Raw genomic sequence first — 26,099 nt, 5'->3', positions numbered from 1 at the left:
GATTTCTATTTTTTATTTGTATTATTTTACCAGGAAGTCCCATTGAGATCAAATGAACTCTTTTACACTTTCGTTTTTTTTTTTTTTTATGTTTTGTTTTTTCTTTAAATATTGTAGTTTGTTCATTAAATGTTATTGTTTTTTTCCTTCAGGTTTGTTATTCTTTCAATGTTGTTGTTTGTTATTTCAAGATTGTTGTTGTTGTTTATTAGTTCTATACAGTGAGTTGAACTGCATGTACATGCTATATTTGTACTTGAGATGTTTGTGTATCAGACTGATGTCTAGCTTTTCTTTCAAGTTCATTTAATTGACATTTTCAGATGAAAATAAGCATCTTTGACTGTGAGGGTAAGTTGTTTATAGGCTTGTTGATATCATTTTGTTTTCTCAGTTCTTAGAGTTGTTGTTTGTTCTTAAGAAAAGCTGTTGCCAGTTCTTTCAGTGTTGTTGTTTATGAGCTCAGTACAGTTAGAAGATCAACATGTGTGATATTTGATAGGTCTTGGAGCTGTTTGTGTGTGAGACTTGTGAAGCTCCTGCACATGTCCATCGGCGATTAGCTTTATTTTGGAGCATGAAGTGTTTTAGGGCAAGAACCGAAATGAGTAACGTCAACAGGTGGTTTTGAAAAACAAGAGAAGTCTGCCAAGACCGTGAAGAGTACATGCTGGCCAAGCTATCGGCGGCCCAATGGGAATTCATCCGATTGCCACTCCGGGTCTGCATGTTCCCTAATTTTAGCACTAGAGCGTTCCCGCTCAGTTTATGAGTCTAAATATAGAAGTGTGACAGTGCGATGACAGAGTGTGAGTGCACGCGTACAGCCAGTGATCATCTGGAGAGGACATTCACATCCTTGCTAGCGTTAAAAAAACGGATATTATAACTTAACTAATAAAACTAATGTGTTTCTAATGTACGTTTGCATTGTTTTCCATTTTTCTGCCAAAGTGACAGTGTTTGCGTGTGATATTGTTGAAGTAGCCTACAATAAAAATATTTGAGTCATACAACCTAGGCTAATCACAAAATCTGACTGGATTAGCTTAATGTAAATTGTTGTAAAATTGTACTATAGCCTATTAGTTATGAAAATCATAAACAGCCTATAGCGACATATAACCTGGTGGAGCTGTTTACTGTGAGTAAATGATGTTAAATCATTATATCTCGTGGCTTATTGCTTCAGTATAGTTTATAACTTTATTAGACCATTTAGTGAGGAATAAACACGACTTGTTACTGATCTACAGATTAAGTTTATGACTTTACATGTCTGGAGATTGTTATCTGTTGAACACTTTAAAAATGTCTTGCTCAGGTCAGGGTTACTGAGTTTATTCACTTTCAATCTGAATATAGGCTACCTCTTTCAGAGTAATTTGCAATCCGATTCTTGTACGCTATCCACGCGTGTGCTTGAAATTGTTGACAGTGCGACGAATATCTGTGAAGTTTCGACACCATTTCACGTCAACAGTTTAGTGAAAACATGTTTTCATCTCCTTGTAATAGTGGTGATGGTTAATATGTGGCTGTTTGTAAATAAACAAGCAAGTTGGCACACTTTTACTCCAGCGAATATTTCTCAAAGTGGGCTTTTTTTTTCTTTTCTTTTTTTTCTTTAGTGACACAAACATTTAAGTCTTGACTGCAAACAAAAGCTATTTTTACCATTATTGCCCAGGTACGGAAGCAGTACAGAACTCGCCATCAAAAACCTATAGGCATTTCATCAGGCGATGTCACCTAAAACAAGTATCCTGCTCTTATTTCAGGTCTATTAAAGTTTCAAAGCAAATCCCTAGATAAGTGTGTATACAGTCCGCTTCGGTCCGGATAAGGTTACTTCACCTAGTTTCTCTTCGGCGACCTCGATGACTCGCTGAGTTGTGCGGGATTTACATTGCGACTCAATTGAAATCTTGTCCAATTAAAGAACTAATCGAACACAAATAATAGCCTACTGAAAATATTGAATCAATCAATTAATACAGAGCACGTTTAAGCAAAACTAATGTTCTGTATTCTGTGTATGACGTTATGTTGCTAAGCCATGGTTAATTGTGTTGTTACAAGAGACCCTGCAGGCTTTAAAAACACAATCGGCAGTCTGGATCGACAGTGTCACGCACACACAGAGACATTTGCATGAACATGTAGGAGAGGGGATAAAAAGGTCACACACAGGTGTTAACCCTTTAATAACCATGAGTGCTTGTAGAGGTTACGATGAGGTAATATAGGCTAATGGAAAACGCCATGTAGATCACGTTTAACGCAAAACTTCCTCTCCAGTCCAGCCTGAACATTGAAACTAACCTAAAAACAAGCATTAGGAAATTTGGACTCTCTTTGCTTAACACATATTCAGTATTTAGCAACTGATGAGTTTGTGCTGGTACGGAGCTCATTTACATACAAGTCTTAAAGGTACAGTAACACAAATAGCTTTGCAGTGAGGTTTAAAGAAAGAGTTTAAAATGGTTATAAAAAACTAAATAATTACAACTACAACATGCAACCTTAATAACATAATAAGTGTATAATATTTCCTCTTTTAAAGATTAAAACCTGTTGTGTAAGAAAAATAATGACAGCAACGTTTAAAGTTTTACATATTACCTCTTTGTTTTGATGTTAAGGTTAACCATTTAAAGGGGTCATGAATTGAGACAACATTTTCCTTGATCTTTTGACATGTAAGAGGTCATTCTAACATAAAAACATCCTGTAAGTTTCAGAACTCAGAACCTTCTTGTAAGTTCAAAAACAGCTTTTATTGAAACCAAGCTCCAAAGACAACTCGTTTCGGATTTTGTCACATTATGATGGAATACTGCGATGAAAGGCCGTCTCTACGGAATCAGATCAACGCCTACTTCTATATCATCCCATCTTTGGCCCCGCCCATTGGCGCGTTAGTGAGTAAAATTACATTACAAAGGATCCTAATACTTAAGGGTTTATTTTTATATTGTAAAGTATGTGAATATCTCAGGGCCCGTCCACACGGAGACGCATTTCGCTGTATACGTATACATTTTTTATCGTATTGGCGTTTCGTCCACACGGATCCGGCGTTTTCGGAGACTGAAACCGCTATTTTTTTAAACCGGGTCCCAAGGTGGATAAATCTGAAAACGGCGCCCTTGCGTTTTCGTGTGTACGGCCAATCCGTACATTTTGTGAAACGATGATGTCATCACACCAAGTGTCAACTAGTCAGACACCGTTAAGTCACAGCAACTACATTTATGGTTTTTCATATTGTTCAACAAAGTTCTTGATTAAAAAAGAAAAAAGAAAAGAAAAAAAGAAGCTACTGCCTAATATTATTGTTGTATACAGCCATAGTATACAGCGCGCAAGGTTTATGCGCATGCTTTAAGTCTTCTTCTCCGTTTTTAGTGTATGTCTGTGGCAGAATTACAGCGCCACATACTGGTCTGGCATGTATACTACATCGTTTTGAGTCGGTTTCAGTGGTTTCGTGTGTACGCAGATATTTCTTGAGATGACGCCGTGTTTACGGAATTTTTTTTTTGAACGGGGGAAAAAAAATCGGATAGGGAAAGCTCTGGCTTTGTGTGGATGTGGCCTCAGTGGAGCATTATTTGTTTGTTCGGTACATTTCACTGTGGATTCTTTGGTAAATCAGTCGCAATTTCGGCGCAGGCCTTGGAAACAGACTTTCACTGTAAGATATGGACTTGACGTAATGCCACAACATGTAAGTAACCATGTTAATTCTAATGCCTGATCTGTGATCAGTGAATACTGATATGTAATGAATCATGTTCAGTCAGACATTCTTTGTCTCAAAATTATTTATTGCCATTGACTAAACGGTCAACTTCACATGGTTTCTCTAAGTAGCATGAAAATAACCTGTTATTCAAATTGTGATTAAATTATATAAACAAAACGATTAAAAAATGCTCCCTTTACAATCACTGGAGCTGTCAATCACAGCGCGATGCTCATCAGTGACTGAGTTCTGGGCTCCCGTTATAATCAATGATGCTGTCTTAGACTCTTATTTACATCATGTTTGAACTGTTAATTATGATGAAAGCATTCGTGAGAGTGCAGAAATCGAGTTGCAATGACGAGTTCACTGCAACCTTTCATGCGATGGGAGATCTAAATAAATGTATAATGCTATAATCAACACTTTTCACGATTAGTTAATCTCGACAGCTGTAATAGTAAAAATGTGCTAAAAGTTTTTGAGAGAGTTTTGCATGTAATCTGTAAAATATGTAACATTTCATATGCAAAGCTGTTAGCCAATCACAGCAGTGGGCGTTTACACTGAAGTCTCACAGCAGACACGCCACAGCAGGGTCATGTGCTAGAATCAGGGTAGGAAAAATGCCTTTCATTTCTAAATTATGAAAAAATTGTATGTACAAATAATACTAACACCTCATAAGTGCACCTCAGGAAACAAAATAATCGCATGACCCCTTTAAAACGGATTCTGATTTTAAACTACAGTGGTAGTAAACACAAGTCATGTGACCGAGTGACAGAAATTATGGGTACTTTTCCAGTCCAGCATGTGAGTGCACGTGCAAACCACTGTTGGGTTAAAAGCACATTTTGAACACTTCTAATGAGCTGAATCTGGGTTATTCTTCACAAGACTGTCTGTAACCTTTAAATTTTGACCTCAGGCAGATAATTAACTGATCTGATGTCAGCTTAACACATTAATGAAAATGTATGCAAGTGCAACTCTGAGAGGCAAAACAGTGAATGTTTAACAAATTAAAACAGTAAATGAAGTTTGGTTGTGTTGTTCAGATTTTGATGTTTGCAACAAATGTCCCAAATATTATACTAAAATCTATAAATCAAAAATATAAAACTATATATAAAGGTTTCACTAAGATTTTAGAGTCTAGCAAATATAATTAGCTCAAAATAAAATCAATTAAAGTCAATGGAAAGTCTGCACCATGAAGCAAAAACAAGACAGAAAACAAGATACTTTGGTTTGGATTCAGTCAGTGTGTGTCGAGGCCTCTGGAGAACAATCAGAGCAGCATCTGTGTAACATCAGTGTGTGTGTGTGTGTGTGTGTGTGTGTGTGTGTGTGTGTGTGTGTGTGTGTGTGTGTGTGTGTGTGTGTGTGTGTGTGCGTGCGTGCGTGTGAGTGAAAGGTGAGAGTTTGAGTGTGTGTGTGTGTGTGTGTGTGTGTGTGTGTGTGTGTGTGTGTGTGTGTGTGTGTGTGTGTGCGCGTGTGAGTGAAAGGTGAGAGTTTGAGTGTGTGTGATATCTGCAGATGAGAGCAGTGGAAGTGAGGCAGATGCTGTGTGTGTGTGTGTGTGTGTGTGTGTGTGTGTGTGTGTGTGTGTGTGTGTGTGTGTGTGTGTGTGTGTGTGTGTGTGTGTGTGTGTGTGTGTGTGTGTGTGTGTGCATAAGGTGAGCTTGAGGTTTCTCTGAGCTGTGTGCAGTCTAAAAAGGAGACACGGGACGTGTTGTGTATGTGTGTGTGTGTTTGTGTGTCTGGGCACAAACTGTGAGACTGACGGGATGTGACATCACACAGCTGAATCCTTGGTTCTGAACAAAACACTTGATTTAGTGAAAGATAATTTTGTACATAAATAGTATAAAATGTGATAATTATATTTAATATTTATATTTTGTGAATATTTTACATGTATTTATATATTTAAAAATAACTAGGCTATATATAGCCTATATACACACATATATATGCTATATATGTAATATTTATATTTTAGGCTACAAGCAGCAAAAGAGCAAAATGTTTATATATTTTTATTTTTACACCTAATTAATTTTACACCTACTCAATTATTTAAAATGTATTCATATTATAAGAAGATGGATTTCATTTTTTTTAGAGAAAGATATAAGAAAGCCCTGCTAGCGCACTCCAGCGCGCGCCTGTTCGCTGTTTCCCGCTCTGACAGCAGGCGCATGTAATGACACGGTGTCGTCGAATCGGATCAAAGGGTCACGCTGACGGAGAGATCCCGCTCGCTCTCGCGCAAGAGTGTATAATAACAAAATTATACAGCTGTCAGCGCTGTCTATAATACATTGTGGTGTGTTTCTCTGCATCACTCATTTCCCCATAAACACACATCAATCAAGCTCCCGCTCTCTTCCTGATCACACGCTCCGGCTCGGCCTGCTTCCCAAGATAAATAACACTCCCGGAAAACAGTCAATGAAAGCGGGCAGAGACCAGCGCCGCTCTTATTCCCGAATATTCATAATTTATGCCTCTAATGACGCCTGTATTTTATGTGATGCAAACTAATCCTCGTCTAGTGCTTTTATCTGCATTTGTTTTGTTGAGTGTTTTATTCTTTCAGGTTTTTTTTTTACTAAATTTAAATAGAGTCGATTTTTTTCATCTTTTCCTATGAGTGATAGGCCTACATTGCACAAATATATCTATTATGTATGAAGATGTTTTTCGCCAGGCAAATGAAAACAGAAAAGAAAAATCCCATAGAGCACACTGATTTGAGCAAGTTACTAAGCGGTTGCAAAGTCATTCGGAGGGATTTTAAGCACGTTGCTAAGAGGTTGCTAAGGTGACCTACAGTAAGTGCTTTTGAGCATGTTACTAAGCTGTTGCTAAGGCATCTTGAGAGATTTTAAGCATGTTGCTATGCAGTTGCTAAGGTGGCCAACAGTAAGTGGGTTTAAGCACGTCGCTAAGGTGACCTAAGCGGTTACTAAGCGGTTGCTAAGGCATCTTGAGAGATTTTAAGCATGTTCCTGTGCGGTTGCTAAGGTGACTTACTGTAAGTGCTTTTGAGCATGTTACTAAGCAGTTGGTAAGGCATCATGGGGATTTTAAGCACGTTGCTAAGCGGTTGCTAAGGTGATCGATAGTAAGTGGTTTTGAGTGCGTTGCTAAGGCATCCTGAGGGATTTAAGCATGTTGCTATGCGGTTGCTAAGGTGACCTACTGTAAGTGCTTTTGAGCATGTTACTAAGCGGTTGCTAAGGTGTTCTAAAGGGATATTAAGCACGTTGCTATGCAGTTGAAGGTGTTCATAGTAGTTTCCTTTCCTCGTCTACACTATTCAATCCATTCATCTGTCTTATTTAATATGATTTTATCATATGGAGTTAAAAACAGTAACACTATGAAATATTATGGAGCTTTCATGTATTTTTCCCATCTCGTGAACAGAACCTGCGAGAGCTCTGCGGAGATGGATGATGTAACCCGTCGTCACGGTAATGGAATCTCCCTCTGCAGACACTGATGGATCTGTTGCCGTGGCAGCCATTGCCGCCCGCTGACATTCCGGCCTGCCCCTGTCTGACGGCGGGTAGTGCCAAGCACTCTGCCTGCTGTCACAGAGTGGTGTGTGTGTGTGTGTGTGTGCGCGCATGTGTTTGTGTGTGTGTGTGTGGTCTGGGCCTCCAGCCAAAGCACTAGCTGACAGGGCCCCCTCACGCAGCTCCACTGAGAGGACCACGCAGCGCTGGAGAATACAGAAGAGTCCTGTGAGTGAGCTGCGCCGCAGGGCACTGGGTTCATTGTTTCCCAGCCTCTACACAATCACACACCGTGGCCTAACCAGGTTATGGTTTATGCTTAAGAATATCAAGTCGCTGTACTGGTGGTTGCTAACCTAGCTAGGCATTCCTACCTTACTAGAGTATCTAAAAGGAGGTGGATATAATGTGCTCAACTTTCTTACAACAGAATGTAGTATAGACTGTATACTATGTGTAGTGTGCTAGTACGCTAATTCAAACAGTTAATGTGACAAGAATATATACCATAATGCACTGTAAAAAATCTGAGTATGTTTTACATGAATATACCATTTTAGTCTTTCTACTTTGAAATTTCATGTTTAATTCAATGTTACAAATTTTCTTTGAAACAACTTCAAAAAAAGTACATTTAACAAATAATTGGAAATCCTACGCCGATTTTTTTCACTGTACTGTTAAAAACGTTGAGTTTAGTTTAAATCAAATAAAACAAATGCTGCAACATTAATTATAAATACTTGTAAATAAGGATACGTTTACGCGACAAAGATGTACTAAAATCCGGTAAAGTCTTCCCTTTATGTTTTTCGCGTACTGATGACAAAACGATTGTAAAACAGTTGTCACACGGATCCACGAAAACGGCTTAAAACGCTGTATCATTCATGCCAGGCCAGTAGATGGCGATGTTCCTTTGTAAAGAAACACTACACGCCTATAGACTGAGCACGTAAAAAGCATGTGCATGACGTCACCGTTTTCACAAATTCAGAGACGATAGCCATAACATTTTCAAAAACTTGCACTCCAGTTTTCAAATGTTTGTGTTTTCAGGGCCCCAAAAACGCTGTTGTCGTGTAAAAAAAACCCCCCAAAAAACGGCAAAACACTAAAAAAATCTCACTAAATGTTGATGCTCATATAGTGGATTCTCGATGAAAATGTTGCTTTGTCACTGCAAATCGATGCTAGTTTTCCCAACTTTCTCAAATGTTAAGGAAGGTGACACATGCAAAAAAATCCTATGACAGTTTACATGTATGCACCAGCTGCTAGCATTCAGCACATGTTACTCCTTCCCGAGGAAACATCAGTCATGAAGCCTGAAACATAATACAGGCAAAAACCATTGGGAAAAAAACACACTGAGCATTTTACACATATCAGCCACCAAATAACTCTGTGTCTCTGACATTCTGTCTTTGTTGTGTGTGTTTGGATGCAATAATCACTGTACTCTTGTGGGCAGCATGATCCATTTCATTCCCACACACCGTGTGTGCATTCACAGAATTGAGAGGAGACTCTGAACACAACTGCCCCTCTCGTTCTGTCTGGTGCTGCTCTCTAGTTGACATTTAAAGGCTAACAGCGTGAACCGAGACTCTAAAACTCCACTGGACTGTTTGTCTGTCAGTCAAATCTGTCCAGCCAATGAAACAGACCTCTTCATGCCACACACAAATACAGGCTCCATGTGGACTACTTACTGTTCAGTATATACTGTACAAAGTTTGCACATTTCCTGTATGAATGCTTGTGCATTACACAACAGAGCACACTGGCTGTAATACTGTTTCCCACAATGCAACGTGCAAGATCTCATTCTTGACTCTCTATTTCACTGCATTGACCAGATTAACACATGTAAAATAACCATATTTATATCCAAAAGATAAATGGACACTGCTGATATAAATGTGCAATGTAGTAAGGTCATGTGACAACAACGTAGCACTTCTGTTTGAAATCAGAATAAGGCATAATACTTCACACACTATACTACTTCCCTTTAAAGATAGTAGGCAGTGAACAGTATATATTGGACACTAAGTGGTAAGACAGCAATAATAGCATACTATTATTATTTATATTTATGTGGAAGAAATAGTATTGTATGCTATTCCAAATTCAGTATTGCATTGTGGAACAGTGTTTCACGCAGTGTGTTCGAACCAAACGGAAAATGTAGTAGGCCGACTGGGTGTTATATCCCATGCGGTACACATTATACATGCTGCAAAAGTAGTGTGCTAGTGTGCTATTCCAAGTAGTGAAACGGTCACTATGAGTTATATCTTTCCTGCCTGAAGAATGCACCATTGTGTGCTTGAGATTAGCCCTGTAATTCTAGCAGGAGATGAAACATTAAAGATGAACAAAAGCGCCTGACAGGTCCAGTTAAACTCTCTCTTTCTTGTGTGTGTGTGTGTGTGTGTGTGTGTGTGTGTGTGTGTGTGTGTGTGTGTGTGTGTGTGTGTGTGTGTGTGTGTGTGTGTGTGTGTGTGTGTGTGTGTGTGTGTGTGCGTGTGAGTTTGTGTGTGAATCAGTTGAACTCTAGACCAGTACTGCATGAAATTTGGTATAGCACTTGCCAGTGTGGTTTACCGCAGCATGTGTGTGTGTGTGTGTCTGTGTACGTGTGTTCGTTGGCAGTAGCAGCCACATGCAAGCCTGGTATTTCCCTTGGGGAAGTTTTTCGCTGCTTGTAAGTCTCATGTCTTTGATTTTGTGTGCTTGAGGGAGAGGAAAGGAAGCAGCCGAACGCCGTCTCGCTGCTTCTGTCAACTCAAGGTCCCTTGATAAGAAAGAAAGAAAGAAAGAAAGAAAGAAAGAAAGAAAGAAAGAAAGAAAGAAAGAAAGAAAGAAAGAAAGAAAGAAAAAAAGGACGCACGGTCAGATAGATAGATAGATAGATAGATAGATAGATAGATTTTCTGTGATGAGCAACATGGGTGGAAGGAAATGAGAGGATTCAACGGCGCGGACGAGCAGCGCGTCCTGCCAGGAACACACACACACACACACACACACACACACCAGATCCTGCCAACGGTTTATTTGTCTGCCTGTTCGCAGGAGCCACAGTACGACACGCTCTGATCCGCTGCGCCGAGAGTCGACAGCAAAGGAATAGTGTGTTCCAGCCAGGATGAATCTTCAGCCCCCAGAACAAGGTCTCTGTCTCCTAATATATATATATATATTATTTATTTTTTATTTATTTTTTTCTATTTGGTTGTATTTTGGTTGTAAACAAGTAAAAAAAAAAAGAAAAAAAAAGTTTGGTAATTAGGTTTTTGAAACATTTTATGTCAAATATTCAGATTTGCCTATATAATTTTTTTTTAAAACAGAACATTCCACATTGGTCTGGTTTTGGTGTCAATGTAAAAATATATTATATTGACATTTGGAGGCTATTAAAACATTTTATGACTTGAATTGAAAACTGTTAACTTTGGAAATATTGTCTATTATGTAAATCACAAACATAATACAACACAAACACAGCGGAACTCAAATCTGCATTACCCTGTCACGGTGCCGCATAAATTGCTGATTAAAGATTGTGATCTAAATACACACAGATCTGCGGTTTTGCCCTGTGAAAACATGAGTGAGTGTGTGTGTGTAAACACGTGTCATCTGTGTGTGCAGAGCTGGTGTGAATGACGCTGCGCAAGAGGCCACAAGAGAGAACCGAGAGTGACAGAACGCGAGACAGAGATTATTAACACCAGAGATTTGCTGTGCAAAAGCGCTTCCACGATGACAGGCCTGTGCCAGGACTGTGCTATCCGGCTGCTAGGCCGTTTCCAGGGGTTTTTACAGGTGTAAATCAAAGTAGCGTTCTGCTTTATTTTGTTTGAATAATTTTCGTAATAGTCTAGTTTTTAAAATATTCCCTTTTTAATGGGATTGAGCCACAATCAAGTGCTCAAAATATTTGTTAAATAACATTTTCATAACATTCTATTTTATTCTATCATGTTCAGATGAATAGTATTTATAATTTTATTAAATGCCCTTAAATAAGTCAAAATGCTCTTCAAATTCAACTTAAAGACGGTCGTAATATATATATATATATATATATATATATATATATAATATTGTCTAATACTTTTGCATATATAGGCTCCAGCCAGGTCTTTTACCATGCCAATAAAGTCTGTGGTTTCCAAGAAGAGCAGACCCGATCGCGCCGACAGGACAGTTGCACTATGGGCCGCTAGGGGGGGCTGCTGTACCACCGTTCTCCGTATCGCCGGGCTCCGCTAGACGCTGCTCGCTCTCGCTCTCTCTCTCTCTCTTTCTCTCTGTCTATCTCTAATCACGCTCTGCGTCTCTCCCCCTCTCTTTATCATTCTGAGCCACCCCTCCTCCCCCCGTCACTTACCCTGCCCTTCTGAGAGAAGAATCCACGGCGTGTGCGATTTAGAGGGTGTGCGTGTATGTGTGTGCGCGCGTTAGTTTATGAGCCCGTGCTTCTGTTTGTGTGTGCGTAGAGGTGCGATGAAGGCCGGCGCTATTGTGTGCCGCGCAGTGTTCTGTTACCTGCGCGCGAGTGATTAGAGCGCCGTAATAAACGGAGGGAGAGATAGAGCGCGCGAGAGAGAGGGAGGGGGGGTGAACGAGGGATAGGTTGAGTGGAAGAGTAATAAAGACCGAGGGAGGAGATGAAATTCCAGCTGCCTGTGAAAGGCTGTTTCCTGCAGCGCTGCCACGAGATTAATGACGAGAGAAAGAGAGAGAGAGAGAGAGAGAGAGAGAGACGGAGGCAGGAAGAGTGCCGCGCAAACGACTCAACGAAAGTATTCGGTCCGTTGCGACGGCGTCCCATTTAGCGGCGAGCGCCTCGTTTTAATCTGGTTAAAGTTCTCTCTTATCATTTTAATATAACGTTCTTTCGCGCGCAGAGATTACTGTCGAGGCAGATCGGCAGATATTGCGCGCGCGCTCACAGGGCACGCAGAGACATCCACAGTGAGTGCCAGGCCCCTCGCGTTGCTCTGCCTGTGTCTGAGATAAAAGCATTTCATTTTACTTCACGGCTGGACGTAAAAGTGAGAAGAAAAGAGTTTGCTGGATTGTCCTCATCCTCCCCAGATCGATATGCCATTAGTACAGTTAGCTGCGGTTTTTCTGTTGCGTAGCCCCTATCTCTCATGGTGTCTCTCACAAAGTGACGAGCTGGGAGTGAGAATGTGTTGGGTAGGGTAGGCTATATCTTTTGCTAAAATTTCTCTGATCGACTATTTAAGTATTACACTTACAGATCAGGCTTAGTCCCAGACTAAAAGGCATGTTTTAACTGTTTTAACAGAAAGCAATATCTTAATATCTTACTTTTTTTCCTCTAAGGCACAAAGCTACATGAATGCCCTAATTGAACTAAGACCAAATCCTGGCTTAATCTAAGCCTTGTTTGTGAAACCAGGCCTTTTTCTTTTATAATACACTCACAAAAAGGTTTTTTTCACAGCGATGCCAGAGGTCTTCATCCCTACTCCTGGGGACCCGCCGATATATCCTGCCGACTTTAGAACCAATCCTAATAAAACACACACCTGAAGGAGATAATCAAGCTCTTAGGATCGCTTGAAAATACACGTGTTGAAGCAGAAATACACTTTGCAGGACAGTGTAGGGTTGAAGACCACTGCCATATAGAAGAACCATTTCAGGTTCCCCAAAGAACCTTCAAGTGAGAAGTTCTTAAAATAACCATTTTGATGTTAAGAACCTTTTTCCACAAGAATTTTTTTTTGTGTGTGCAATGGTCCAATGAACATTCTCTCAAAGTTATGAACAAATGTTTCTCCAGTAATGTTAATAATAGAATGTTCATTCTAAGTTATCTGGTCTTCAATAACGTTCTCGTCAGCACGAAAACATTCATTATACATCATTTGTTGAACTTTTTATGAAAATAACATTTTCATAAATGAATGGGAACATTAGTAAAACATTTTTAGAGCATATTTTTGTTACATGGGGGCATATTATAGTTACTTCTCACAAATAGTAACTGAGTCACATCATTATAAAAGTAACTAATTACTAGGGAAAGTAACTATTGTGTTAAAAGTTCAAATATGTCAAATAACTTGGATGCCCCAATATTAAATATGTTAAATGAATGAAATGGACACTAATTAGAATAAATTAGTATTATAAAACATTGTACAGTAATCTATACTATTTTAATGTTGCTGTGGGACAATGTGAGAGACACCTATTCAATTAAATATATTATGTAAATATTATCATTACTTTAGTGGAACACTAAAACACAATAGATGGCTTCGAACTTTTAATACTAATTGCACAGACCACAACTGGCCAACAAATAAGGCACGTCACATCTGCTACTTTTGTGCTAACATGTGCTAACAATTTCATTAAGTTTAGTGACAGCATATTACCATGGTGCAATGACTGTAGGCTATTGCTTTTATTATATCTTTGGTACAAATTTTACAATTTCAATTCAATTATTGTGGTTTGATTCCGAGGTATTAGGTACAGTAGATACATTTTTCTCAATAAAGAAAATCTTACCTAATGCTGTAAACATAGCCTACAGAGAGCCCTGCCAGCTGGAATTATTAAATGTTATAAATATATAAATTTAAATATAATGCGGTTTTTATTATAATAACAACTTTATAATATTTTATTGATATAAGTACAAATAAAATAAATATGTAATAGTGCACATATTTAGCAAAATACTCATTTGTACTAATACTAAATATATTATAAAAGACTAATTTTAGCCAACTAACGTGCTATGGTCATTAAATGTTTTTTCTGAGGTAACATATTGTTCTTCAGCTGTTTTATTGACCTCTTTCCGCAGTTGAAAAACACTGATTGATCGATATTATGTACGAGGCATAAATATTTGGGTAAGTTGTACTGTATCTTTCAACATAGGCTACCTGTTATTGTTCATTCGTGTTTATTTACTATTAACTAGTAGTAAAGAGAGATTATTGGTTCACGTGCCGCCATGCAGTCGCTACAGCGATCTGTCACGTCACATTTACAAGCGCCAAACGGTATTTATTGTTTGAATTTCGTGATAAAATTGACAGAATCTGAGAGCTGAGAATTTGTTTAATATCAAACGTAACCTGCTCTGTCTTGTCTGCCGGTGTCAGTGTCTTCTTCGCGATTTTTCTCTGCGTGAGAAAATGGATGTGTGGCGTGAGAGCGTGTGAAAAGTGTCTATTGCGTGAGAGTTGGCAGCTCTGTAACTGTGCTACTGCTGTGTTAATGGATAACTGTGCTTTTTCCGTTACCTTTGCTAACTGTGCTTTTTCTGTGCTAACTTTGATAGCTGTGACACTTCTGTATTAACTGTTCTATTTCTGTGCTAACTGATAACTGTGCCTTTCTTGTGTTTACTTTGATAACTGTGCTATTGATGTGCTAACTGTGCCTTTTATGTGCTAACTTTGATAACTGCTATTTCTGTGCTAACTTTGATAACTGTGCTACTAAAGGCCAATTTATACTTCTGCGTCGGGGGCGCGTAGAAGGTACGGCGTAGCATACGCATTGACGTGTACCATACGTCGTACCCTTCGCCGTACCCTGACGCGCACCTCCTCAAAAATGTAACTAAGCGTCGCGGCGACGCGGACCGCAAGATCTGTGATTGGTCGGCTGGATAGCATCGCGTTTCCTCCTACGCATTTCCGGAATGATCTTCTGCACTCTGCACCGCCCGCCCACCATTTTTAAATTCCGAAGATCAGTGAAGAGCCATGGAAATAGACCAAGTGACCGAGAGATTGCTTGAAGAAGTGCGGAAATACAGCCATCTGTATGACTCCTTCAGTCGCCATTGCTCGTAGAAACCTAAACTCAAAACAGCCGCGAGGAATGTAAACACAGTGGAACTGGAACATTAAAACCCACCCGCGCCAACTAGCGTTTCGGCGGTGTAACTGCAGAGCAACACAGACATTCGCAGAAGTATAAATGCTCACGACGGCGTCGCCAACGTGCGTAGCCTACGACGTACACTACGGCGTACACTCGACGCAGAAGTATAAATTAACTTTGATAACTGTGCTGTGCTAACTTTGATAATGGCTATTTCTGTGCTAACTTTGCTACTTCTGTTTAAACGTTGCTAATTGTCAAGTCAAGTCAAGTATATTTGTATAGCGCTTTTCACAATACAGATTGTATCAAAGCAGCTTCACAGTATTAATACAACAAGGTTTGTTTCAAGTGGAATTTATTGATTGATAAAATTTAATTAAATATCCCCAACTGAGCAAGCCAAAGGCAACTGTGCTGCTTCTTTGCTAAGTTTTCTAACCGTGCTATTTCTGCGCTAACTTTTTCAGTGGCACCACGTTCTCTGAGGTACTTGTGTCAACTGTGCCTTGCTCTGTAAATGTCCTGCAGTAACTTTCTTTGCTTTATTAAGTTCTTCGAGATATGATCTATGTCAGAAGCATTGTTCTTTGACTTGACTTTGACATCTAAGAGTGAGATACACAGAAGCTGTCTGATCCATATTAGGTTGCTTCAGAGTAGCTTGATACATGCTAAACACAACCATTTAGTCTGTGCTAATGAGTGAAATAGTTTGAAAACGGTGCAGCCCAATTCCTTAACAAAATTGCCTTTAATGTTTGTCCTTCTGAACTTTTTTTGAATCAAGCCTTTGCTTGAGCGGTACGGTCAGCTTTCTATAGGCCTATTTACAGAAACGATGGCAGGGACGGAGCGGAGCGAGCGGTTGAAGTGTACGGCTACGGGATTTCTCCGGGGAACGTCTTGCCGTCACGCTCCACCGCTGTCTGAAGAGCGCCAGGGAAACCCTGACTGCAGAAGCGGGACGAGAGCTGAGACGAGAAAAGAGACAGAGCGTGAGGGAATGAACGCAGCGGCGCGTGTGTGTGCGAGGCTCTGTGGGAGAGAAACAGGTGCTTCCTGTGCTTTTGAAATGAGAGTATGTGTGTGCGCAAGTAGCGCTGCCTGAAAAGCGTGTGCTGTTTGCATGCGATTACCAGCTCTGCTCCTGTGTGTGTGTGTGTGTGTGTGTGTGTGTGTGTGTGTGTGTGTGTGTGTGTGTGTGTGTGTGTGAGATTGTGTGGCAGCTTGCGGTGCGTGTATGTGTGTGTGTACCTGGCTCACGCTGAGACAGGACCATTAATCCTGCTTACTGGCCGTTGAGCAGCGTCGAGCAGCGCAGAGATAAAGAGCCAAATCCCTCTCTCTCTCTCTTGCCCGCGCGCTCTAGGCGTGATGACTGACTCGGCCTGTCTGTCTTCACCTGTAACGAGCCGACGTGATTTAATTCAATTGCGTTCGATTCAGCGACTCAACTGTAATGTCATAAACTGCGATATGATAATTGTATTGATGATGCGCTTCCTGCGGGTTGAATAGCTCATCCATGACCAGACGTGTTCTGCGGTTGTGTGTGAAATCGTTACTAGTGAGGTCAGATCAACATTCACGGGGAGAGAGAGAGAGAGAGAGAGAGAGAGAGAGAGAGAGAGAGAGAGAGAGAGGGGTGTGTGTTGGGTCAGAGCGCTGGTCACACTTTCTGTAATACACGCGTTCATCAATAACTGCCTGATCGATTCTTAACTGTGCATTGATGACCGATACACACACACACACACACACACACACACACACACACACACACACACACACACACACACACACACACACACACACACACACACACACACACACACACAGTGTTTCCCTGCACGGCCTCTCAGACCCTCACCTGCCTCTCTTTCAGCCTGTCTGTCTCTCTGTCTAAATTTATCTTTCTCTCTTCCCTTCTATCTTTCCATCTATCTGCATCACAATGTCTTTCTCTCTCAGCCTGGCTAGCTTTCTTTCTCTCTCTCTCTCTCTTTAAATTTTGAGTCTATCTGTCTCTACCTGTCTATCTCTGCTTGCATATTTATCTGTCGCTCTGTCTCTATCTACCTGTCTGTCTCTCTCTGTTTGCCTATCACTCTGACTCTGTCTCTCTCTCTCTACCTGTCTATTTCTCTGCCTCTATCTACCTGTCTATCTATCTATCTATCTATCTATCTATCTATCTATCTATCTATCTATCTATCTATCTATCTATCTACCTATCTACCTATCTATCTATCTATCTATCTATCTATCTATCTATCTATCTATCTACTATCTATCTATCTATCTATCTATCTATCTATCTATCTATCTACCTCTTTGGAAATCTATCTTTCTACCAGTATTTTTTGCCTAATCTACCTGACTGTCTCTCCTTTCTATCTATCATTCTCTAACTTTGTCCATTTCTCTCAAATTCAAATTCAAAATTGCTTCATTGGCATGACTGTAAGTAAATAATACAATATTGGCAAAGCTTGGAATACATAGAATAATAATAAAAAAACATCAAAATAATAAAATATTATAACTTAACTTACATTTAAATAAACAGTGTAACAAATTAGAACATGTGTGAACATTTGATACTACAGTGTTTTAACATATTTAACCATTTCTCTCTCTCTCTCTCTCTCTCTCTCTCTCTCTCTCTCTCTCTCTGCCTATCGCTGTCTCTATCTATATGTCTCTCATTGCCTGTCTGTCTAGCTGTCTCTCTCTCTCTGTCTCTCGGGGCAGCAGTGATATATTATTAGCTCCAGCCGCTGAGACCCAATTCCCTGAGCCGTGTAAGAATTCATCCTGTCTCTCTCTCCAGCGGGAGGGCTGACTCTTACGCATTTGGAAATTTGGCCTGTAAGTACCCTTCAGCTGGGGATCAAAGCTGTACGCAGCACACACACCGCCTGAGAACGGACGTATAGGCCCCTAACGGGAGGAGTGTGTGCGTGTGAAGAGGTCAGAAAGCGGCGACTCAGTCTTAGATGCTGCACAATCTCCAGAGGCCGATCCCCACCGCACAGGATTAAACTGTGTGTGTGTGTGGATCCATGCACTGGAAAACACAGCTTGACATGCAAATTTTCCACACTGCGCTTAAGGGAATAAACTCACCCAGTGCGACTATGGGACTTGTACCGGTTCAAGTTTATTCCCCTGAACCCTTGAATATTTCCACACTGACCTGCAGTCAGGCCTTCCCACAGCCAGTTGCATCGGATCTGGAATCAGTTCATGACATCACTGTGCTGATCCAAGAGGTCAGGGATTAGCTGGTTAAAATGGTCCACTCCGATAGTATATGCCGTAACTGCGGATAGAAAACACATTTTAGCATAACAAAAATGCATTTAAAAAAATAAAGATGTTTTAACTGGTTCTTAAAAGTGTGAAATGGATCGGTTAGAAACTCAATTCAGATAAACACGTATCAATAAAATTATAGACAAAAGATAAAAGACCAATTAAAAACATAAAGTCACTTCATTTATGTGATGTTTTGAAGAAAATGAAGAATATAATATGTGACCCTGGACCACAAAACCAGTCACAAGTCGCATGGGTGTATTTGTGGCGATAGCCAACAATACATTGTATGGGTCAAAATTATCGATTTTTCTTTTATGCCAAAAATCATTAGGATATTAAGTAAAGATCATGTTCCATGAAGATATTTTGTAAATTTCCTGCCGTAAATATATAAAAAAATGGACAACTTTAAAGGCAATTTTCTCATTGTTTAGATTTGTTTGCTGCCTCAGATTCCAGATTTTCAAATAGTTGTATCTCAGCCAAATATTATACATATTATATGATGTATAAATCTCAATTTCAAAAAATTGACCCTTGTGACTGGTTTTGTGGTCCAGGGTCACATATGTAAAGCACATTGGTCAACAGCTGTTGTTTTAATAGCACTCTAATAAAGTGACATTTACATATTTCCTTAAAACAAGATAGTTTTAGGATAGGATAGAGATATTATCATTTGTTTTCATATATATTGATACATTTTGAATATAAGCTGATTTTTTAAATATCTTTTTTTAAACCTTGTTTCTACTTAAACTGTACACTTAAAAAGGGTAAGAATTGTCAAAATATACTTGTATTAAAGATAATATGAATAATTCTCCGAAATCAAGCCTTAGCATAATATGCAGTGCTGCTTTTTAAGTAAATGTATCTTGTTTCAAGAATATTTATATTTTAACTCGAAAATTAGACAAAAATACTTTTAAAAACACACTGTAAATCCCAACAAGTTAAGATAACTCAAACCATTTGAGGAAACCGATTGCCTTGAACTATTAGGTTTAAACAACTAAACCCACAAAACTCAGACATAAAAGAAATCCTTTTAAATTTCAACCTAACAGAACATTAAACCCTAACATATCACCCCTAATATTAATATTGAGCAAAAACACATAAAATAACACTTCATTTTAACATTTACGCTCCTTTAACAGTCGGAAGCAAAGCATAGGAACTAGAAATCTGCTGTAACTCATTCTGTTTGAGTTCTGCTTGATATAATCAGATGTTGAGTTCACATAACTTATTTCTATTAAGTACTATGAACTTTAAGTAATATTTGAGTAAAATAAACTTGTTTTATTCAGTAAATTTGACTTAGGTTTTACAGTGCATAATGTCACGAGGGCCCCCCTAAAAGAAGCAGGACCCCCAACTGCACTATGTACATCATTGACTGCATTTTCCATTTGAGAAAAGGCTCTTTTAGAATTATCAGTTGACAGACATTCCGGTTTAATAAACGTGCTGTCTGAGGTAACTGGCAGGTAAGACGAGCGCACTGTTTTGGGAAACAGTCACGGAACGCCTGTGAGTCACGGCGCCCTTCCGCCGGCAAGACCCATTTGATTCTCTCTCTCTCTCTCTCTCTCCGTTCTCTCGCTCGTCTCTGCCAGATCTGACGCTTCCTTTAATTCTCTCTCACGCTCGCTTGCCTCTCTCTCTTTATCAGATTCCTTCCCGCGCCCGTGTCTGCCATCGCACCTATTAAAGACGCTCTGCAAATGGAATTCCTCAATATCGCACTCGGCTCTGCTTTGATGTGAAAGAGAGAGACAGGGAGATGGGGGTGTGGGGGGGATGGGGGGAGGTGGTAGCATAAAAAAAAAGCTGCCAAATTGCGTGCTCGTTTTATCAAATGCGGGCTGATGTTTGTCACCGAACGGCTAGGACTCCACAGAGTATTTCAATTAACACGGAGAAAACGCAGCTGCGGTTTACCACGTGATTTATTCCTAATTCACCTGAAACGCTCTCATGAAATATGTTTTATGTGTTCTCCGAACTGAACCAATTTCCAACAGATAAAAAACAACGACCTGTCATAGAAGATTGCTTAAATTCACGGGTCCCAAAAACAAAACTTACGAAAATGTTACCAGTAGGCCATTACTCACAGGTCTATTCTAATTATATGCATAATAATATGCTACTAATTGCAGATACACACTGCACAATTTTACACACAGGACACAAAAAGTCCTCGGATCACTGTTCTTCTCACGTTACACCACTGTCTGGAGTACCATTTAGTTGCTGTTGTGTGCACATTACACAACGTGTCAGCGACATGGGGTCACACATTACACAACTTTTCAACAAGAAGAATCGTCGACAACTCTGTCTGATCTACAAACTGTTTCACAACCAAACATCCGCGAGAACTGATACAGGAAATAACGTAAATATGACCCAGGTAAATTCTCTCTCTGTCCAATACTAAAAAAATGTGGCATTTGCATTGGCCCGCCTTGCAGGGCACTGATGGCTGACGTGGGCACTGTTGCATTGGCAGGCTGGCACTGATAAGCTGGCATTCACTCAAGCACACTGATCTAATGCAGTGGGAAACGCTTTGATACACCACAAACTACTAACTGTCTCAGTAGTGAAGGATTCTGAGTCTAAAAGCTTTCTGTGTTTGTATGTCTCAATACTTGGGTTTCTTATCCTAAAACACTTAAGTAAAGTCATTTTCTTCTGCATGAAATCAGAGAAATGGAAACGTGAAAGTGCACCAACAAGATCTAGATTATTATTACAGGAAATGACACATTTCACAGCATTCCAGCGAGATGTGGCACTTTGTTGTCACCTTTGAATAATTTTCTGCATAGTCATTTTCACTTCCAAGGCAGCATCCATACTGAAATGGATCCTCCAGTTATTTTAGCATTTCTTTCCCCACAAATGTGGGAAATTTGTCTAAATGTATGACATTTTGAGTACATCTACACAAGACCAGGTAAGTGCTTTTACAAATTCGTTTTAGTCTATGATACGAAATATATTGTATTGTAATAAATGGGATAATTTGCCGTCATTAAACATAAAAATACCACAATGCTAGTGATCACACTAGATTACCCTGAGATGTTTAACGCTTAAATATAATTTATATCTAAATGTAAATATATTTTATATCACGCAATTCTGACTTTATTAACTCACAATTGTGAGTTTGTATCATGCAATTCTGAGTAAAAGTAAAACATTGCAATTACCTTTTTTATAACAAAAAAAAATAAAAAATAATTGGTGGTGTCATAAGATCATAAGATAATAAAAGACTAATACATTTTTTAATAAACTAAAAATATATATAATGCAAATAAATAAAATTTTAACTAAAATAAAAACAAAATAAACTAAAGAAAATTAAATTCAAGTGAAAGGACAAATAAAAAAAAAAGGAATACAACATTATATATACAATATACAGAATATATATATCCATTTTTAAAAACCTAAGTGACTAATACACGAAAATGTTGCAAGACAACAAGTAAGGTGGAATCAGGTTGATGTGGACACTTTTTCCAAGTCGTCTCAATGGCAAAAAGTGTCCTAATCCCCCTGAACTTACCCTACACATCAAGTGTGCCATTTAGGACCAGGCCAACAAGTCCCCTCTGGGCATATAAGTTCGCAGTGAATCTTTAAGCATTTAATTACAGCGAAGAAGAAGAAGGATTAACAGATAACTAGGGGGAAAACGACACAAAGGAAACGAGATTGATAGATATTGAAAGGGCGGCCCATGCAGTGGGGCATCTGCCAGCCGAGTGACCTCTGCCATTTGTAATGATCAACCGTGGAAAACACACACATGCACACAAACGAGAGGATGGACGTGGCCAAAATTAGGGCTAAAAAAGACTTGGCAGAAAGTGAAAGAGAATGTGTGTGTGTGTGTGTGCGCGCGCGCCTGGCTTGCCAAGGTTGGCAGGGTCTTTGATTCGCTCTGACAGTCTTTGATGCCCTCCCAGTGCCCGCTGCACCTCTCTACACACACGCACACTCACACACACACACACACTATGTGCCAGGATCAGACATAGCAGAACAAGGCTGACGTAACGCAGAGGAAAAGATGAGAGCGGGCCGGGAATGAGGCATGAAATGCGGGGGGGAAAAAAAGAGGAACGTTGTTGTCATCCTCCGTTAGTGGTCGTACTGAGATTTCTCCCTGGCACGCTTCCCACCGTGAGCCGCAGAACACGAGTCTGCTGAATGCGAAAACAGGAGCAGATAGTCGAGAACACCAGCAGAGACGGAGCAGTCTGTTAATGTTAGACAAGTACAGACGTGTCTTGCCTCTCGCTCATTTCATCCAGCAGAGCTAAAACGCTCATATTCTGAGTGTTAAAAGCAATCCTAATCAGAACCTTCATAGAGACTCAAACCCTAAAAATTTGATTTCTTTTAGATTCCAAACAAATTTTTTAGAGCCAAAATAGTCTTATAAATATGGTTTCCTTTTCAAGTTTTAAAAATCTCCCGAGACTACCAGGCCGCTGCGGGAAAATCTACTCGCACATACACCCGAGCGCTTAAACAAGTATGTTGAGTGCTTTAACAAACAACACATCAATGTCTCCTCTGCACATGGGAATACCAACTCGAAGAAAATAATACGCAGGACATATAACAAGGTCATCCCTGACGTCAACGCGCACCAAGACATCGAACACATCAGGACATTCGGGTATTTGGGACAATCTTGACATGTTGCGTAACTTATTTAGAGGAATTCTGTGTTGTTTAAAAATGCTGTTTTTAATCGGATCAATTATTAATAGTTAATCATATGTTCTTGAAATGTGGCCGTTGAGACAGTTGAAGGAAATTAAGGTTTTGGGGGCAGACAGCATTAATAGCGAGTAGATCCATCGAAATGGATTCTCAAAGAATCCCCTGAAAGCAGGGGCTGCATCAGAAATCACATACTTCCTTACTATTTAGTAGGCGAAAAACAGAATGTGACATAAGTAGTACGTCCAAATTCACAGAACTTAGAGTAGGCAAAAAGTACCAGGATTATTCTTAAGGAGAGACACGGCAGGCAAAAACTTTTTTTTTTTTTACTGGTCAATTTTGAGATTTTTGGATATTTGTCTTCAATAACATGTCTTCTTTCAGACTTGTGGTGAAAAAAAGTCCGAAATACACATTTAGGTCTTTATTTTACTACACTTTGTCTGTTTGCGTCTGTAGATTTATCATAAATTCAACAAATCTTGGCGTTCTTAATCAACATGCTGCTCCGCGATCGCTGTCTGCACCCTGTCATCACATGCACTGCTGGAAAGCTCTCTCTCTCCTGTACAATGCTGTCGGATCCAAATATGGTCATTTCCTTTTTATCAGCAACCAATCGTGAAAGTAAAAGGGCTGAACGCGCAATCTCATTGGCTGATGATAAATCTTTAAAGTTCCCGTTTTCGCAAAATGACTTTTCTCTCATACTCCAAGTCCGAAATCTCCACTTCAGTAGCACCTATATACACCAACCTTTCCAGTCTTTTACCTGGTTATATTATGAAGACATTTACAGAGGGATTTGTAAATATATTATTCCTAGCCTGATTTATATAACATTTTATTCCAAAGAACATGGCGAAAATCTTTTTTTTAAGGCTATTGACAGTATATTCTGATTTACAGGATAACAAAAGTAGATATCCGTAAATCCCTCTGTAATTTTTTCCCCATCTAATATGTGAACACAATGAAAAAATCATTTTTAACCTGGCTTTATCCAAAACTCAGATTTCGGGGTTTTTTTTATATATGCAAATTAGCGCATATTTAATTAGATATTGCCTAATTTGCATATTTAAACATTCAATTACAGAAAACTTGTTATACATTTTTTTCTCATCTTAATGTAGGTAATCAACTGGGAAAGTTTCATGGTGATATCTGCTAGTTAAAAATGTAACCCTATTCAGCTGTAGTGTCTCGCCTTAAGTGTGCATACGACCCACACTTTACAATCCCATGAGGCCACAGGAGAGGATTTGTGAATGGCAGGGAAGTAACAATAACAGCATGGCGAAAGTAGTATGTCCAGATTACATTCATACTACACACATTCATACTATATGAATACTTTTTTTTAGTGAAGTAATTTCTTATTTAAAATAAGTACCTACTCAAGAGAGTATGCGATTGTGGACGCAGCCATGCACTCCTAAATGAATCTGAGTGTTTGAATGAATTGGTTAAATGAATGACTGTGAATGACTTTCTGAACGAATCAGTGTTTTAAACGAATCAGTGTAGTGAATGATCAATGTCTAAGTCATAAAGACTGTCACTTAATAAGTAAATGAATGTTCTTTTAACAAATTAGTTTAGTCAATGATTCAATGACTCACCCATCAAGTAAGTCACTTGTTCATTTCCTGAGTATGTGGCTGCGTTGAGTAAGTATTTATTTTAGATAAGTAATTACTTTGCAACCACTAAAGCAGTATGTTCTTTATAGTATGAATGTGTGTAGTATGAATGTAATCCGTACGTACTACATTCGCCATGTCATCATTGTCATGTGACCTACCAGTGTCAGTTATGTCACTGCCATTCACAAATCCTCTCCCGTGGTCTCATGGGATAGTAAAGCATCTGTTGTATGTGCATTTTACAATCTTGCCGGAAGTGTAGGTCATCCGGGTACTTTTTGCCTACTCTTTTTTTTTTTTTTTGCCAACTATATAATAGGGAATTATGCAATTTCAGAAGCAGCCATCATGAACTGGTGAATCAATGATTCAATGACTCACTCACTCACTCACTCACTCACTCACTCACTCACAAAGACTCACTTTTCGTCACCTGTTAGCATAAGGATGCAACCTTCAGAAAGAGTCAGTGAATAAAACTTAGACTTACCAATTAACCAATCAGATTTGAGGACTGGAACTAATGTGAGATGCATGTTTTATCTTGACCTCTTCTAATTTTCCTTCTGTAGTGAATTATTTACTCTCATTTCTCTCTCTCTCTCTCTCTCTCTCTCTCTCTTGCACACAGTGCTTTGGGCAGTACCGAAGATGACAGAATGCTCTCGAGAATGACTCACAGATGGAGAAAGCAGAGGAAGATGAGAGCTTGGGAAGGGAAAGCCAGTGAACAGCGTGAGCAGTGCAGTGCTGGAGCATGTGAGGGCAAGAAGGACTTCAACACACACACGTTAAGAGCATACCAGCGCAGTGTGTGTGTGTTAAGAGGGTTGGGTTTCTAAATGACAGATCATTATCATGCTAATTAAAGCATTTTGTAGCTGTGACTCGTGCAGTATTTGTGTGTGTGTGTGTGTGTGTGTGTGTCTAATTAAGGCCGGTTCATCAGCGCCCAGCTCATTTACACCGTGCTAGAATGACACCCTGATTCAAACGCACGGACAGTAATGAAGCTACTAATTATTATAGCACTTTAACATATTTAGCCTCAACTGAGCCAACCCCGAACAGCTGAACCACCTCAACTGAACCACCTCAACTGAACCACATGAACCAAACAAAACTTCAACATAACCTAGCACAGCTGAGCCAACCAGACAC

At 39.5% G+C, this 26,099-nt stretch overlaps 1 long non-coding RNA gene across 3 annotated transcripts in view; it reads left to right on the top strand.

The window, feature by feature from the left end:
• Window positions 1–25,825, top strand: part of LOC309475767 — a 29,692-nt gene extending 3,867 nt beyond the window's left edge. The window contains exons 1-5 of one of the 3 annotated variants that reach the window (XR_014197840.1): window positions 2,936–3,736; window positions 7,196–7,515; window positions 10,372–10,469; window positions 10,954–11,127; window positions 25,570–25,825. This is a non-coding gene — a long non-coding RNA (uncharacterized lncRNA). Of the gene's footprint in view, window positions 1–2,935; window positions 3,737–7,195; window positions 7,516–10,371; window positions 10,470–10,953; window positions 11,128–25,569 lie in introns of those variants that run through there. The other 2 variants (XR_014197839.1, XR_014197838.1) reach the window with 2 other exon arrangements.
• Window positions 25,826–26,099: the final 274 nt, after the last annotated feature.

The sequence above is a fragment of the Leuciscus leuciscus genome (genome assembly GCF_965113295.1).
Source record: "Leuciscus leuciscus genome assembly, chromosome: 15".
In the NCBI taxonomy this organism is placed as follows: Eukaryota; Metazoa; Chordata; class Actinopteri; order Cypriniformes; family Leuciscidae; genus Leuciscus; species Leuciscus leuciscus.
This window is presented reverse-complemented; position numbering and strand designations above follow the sequence as displayed.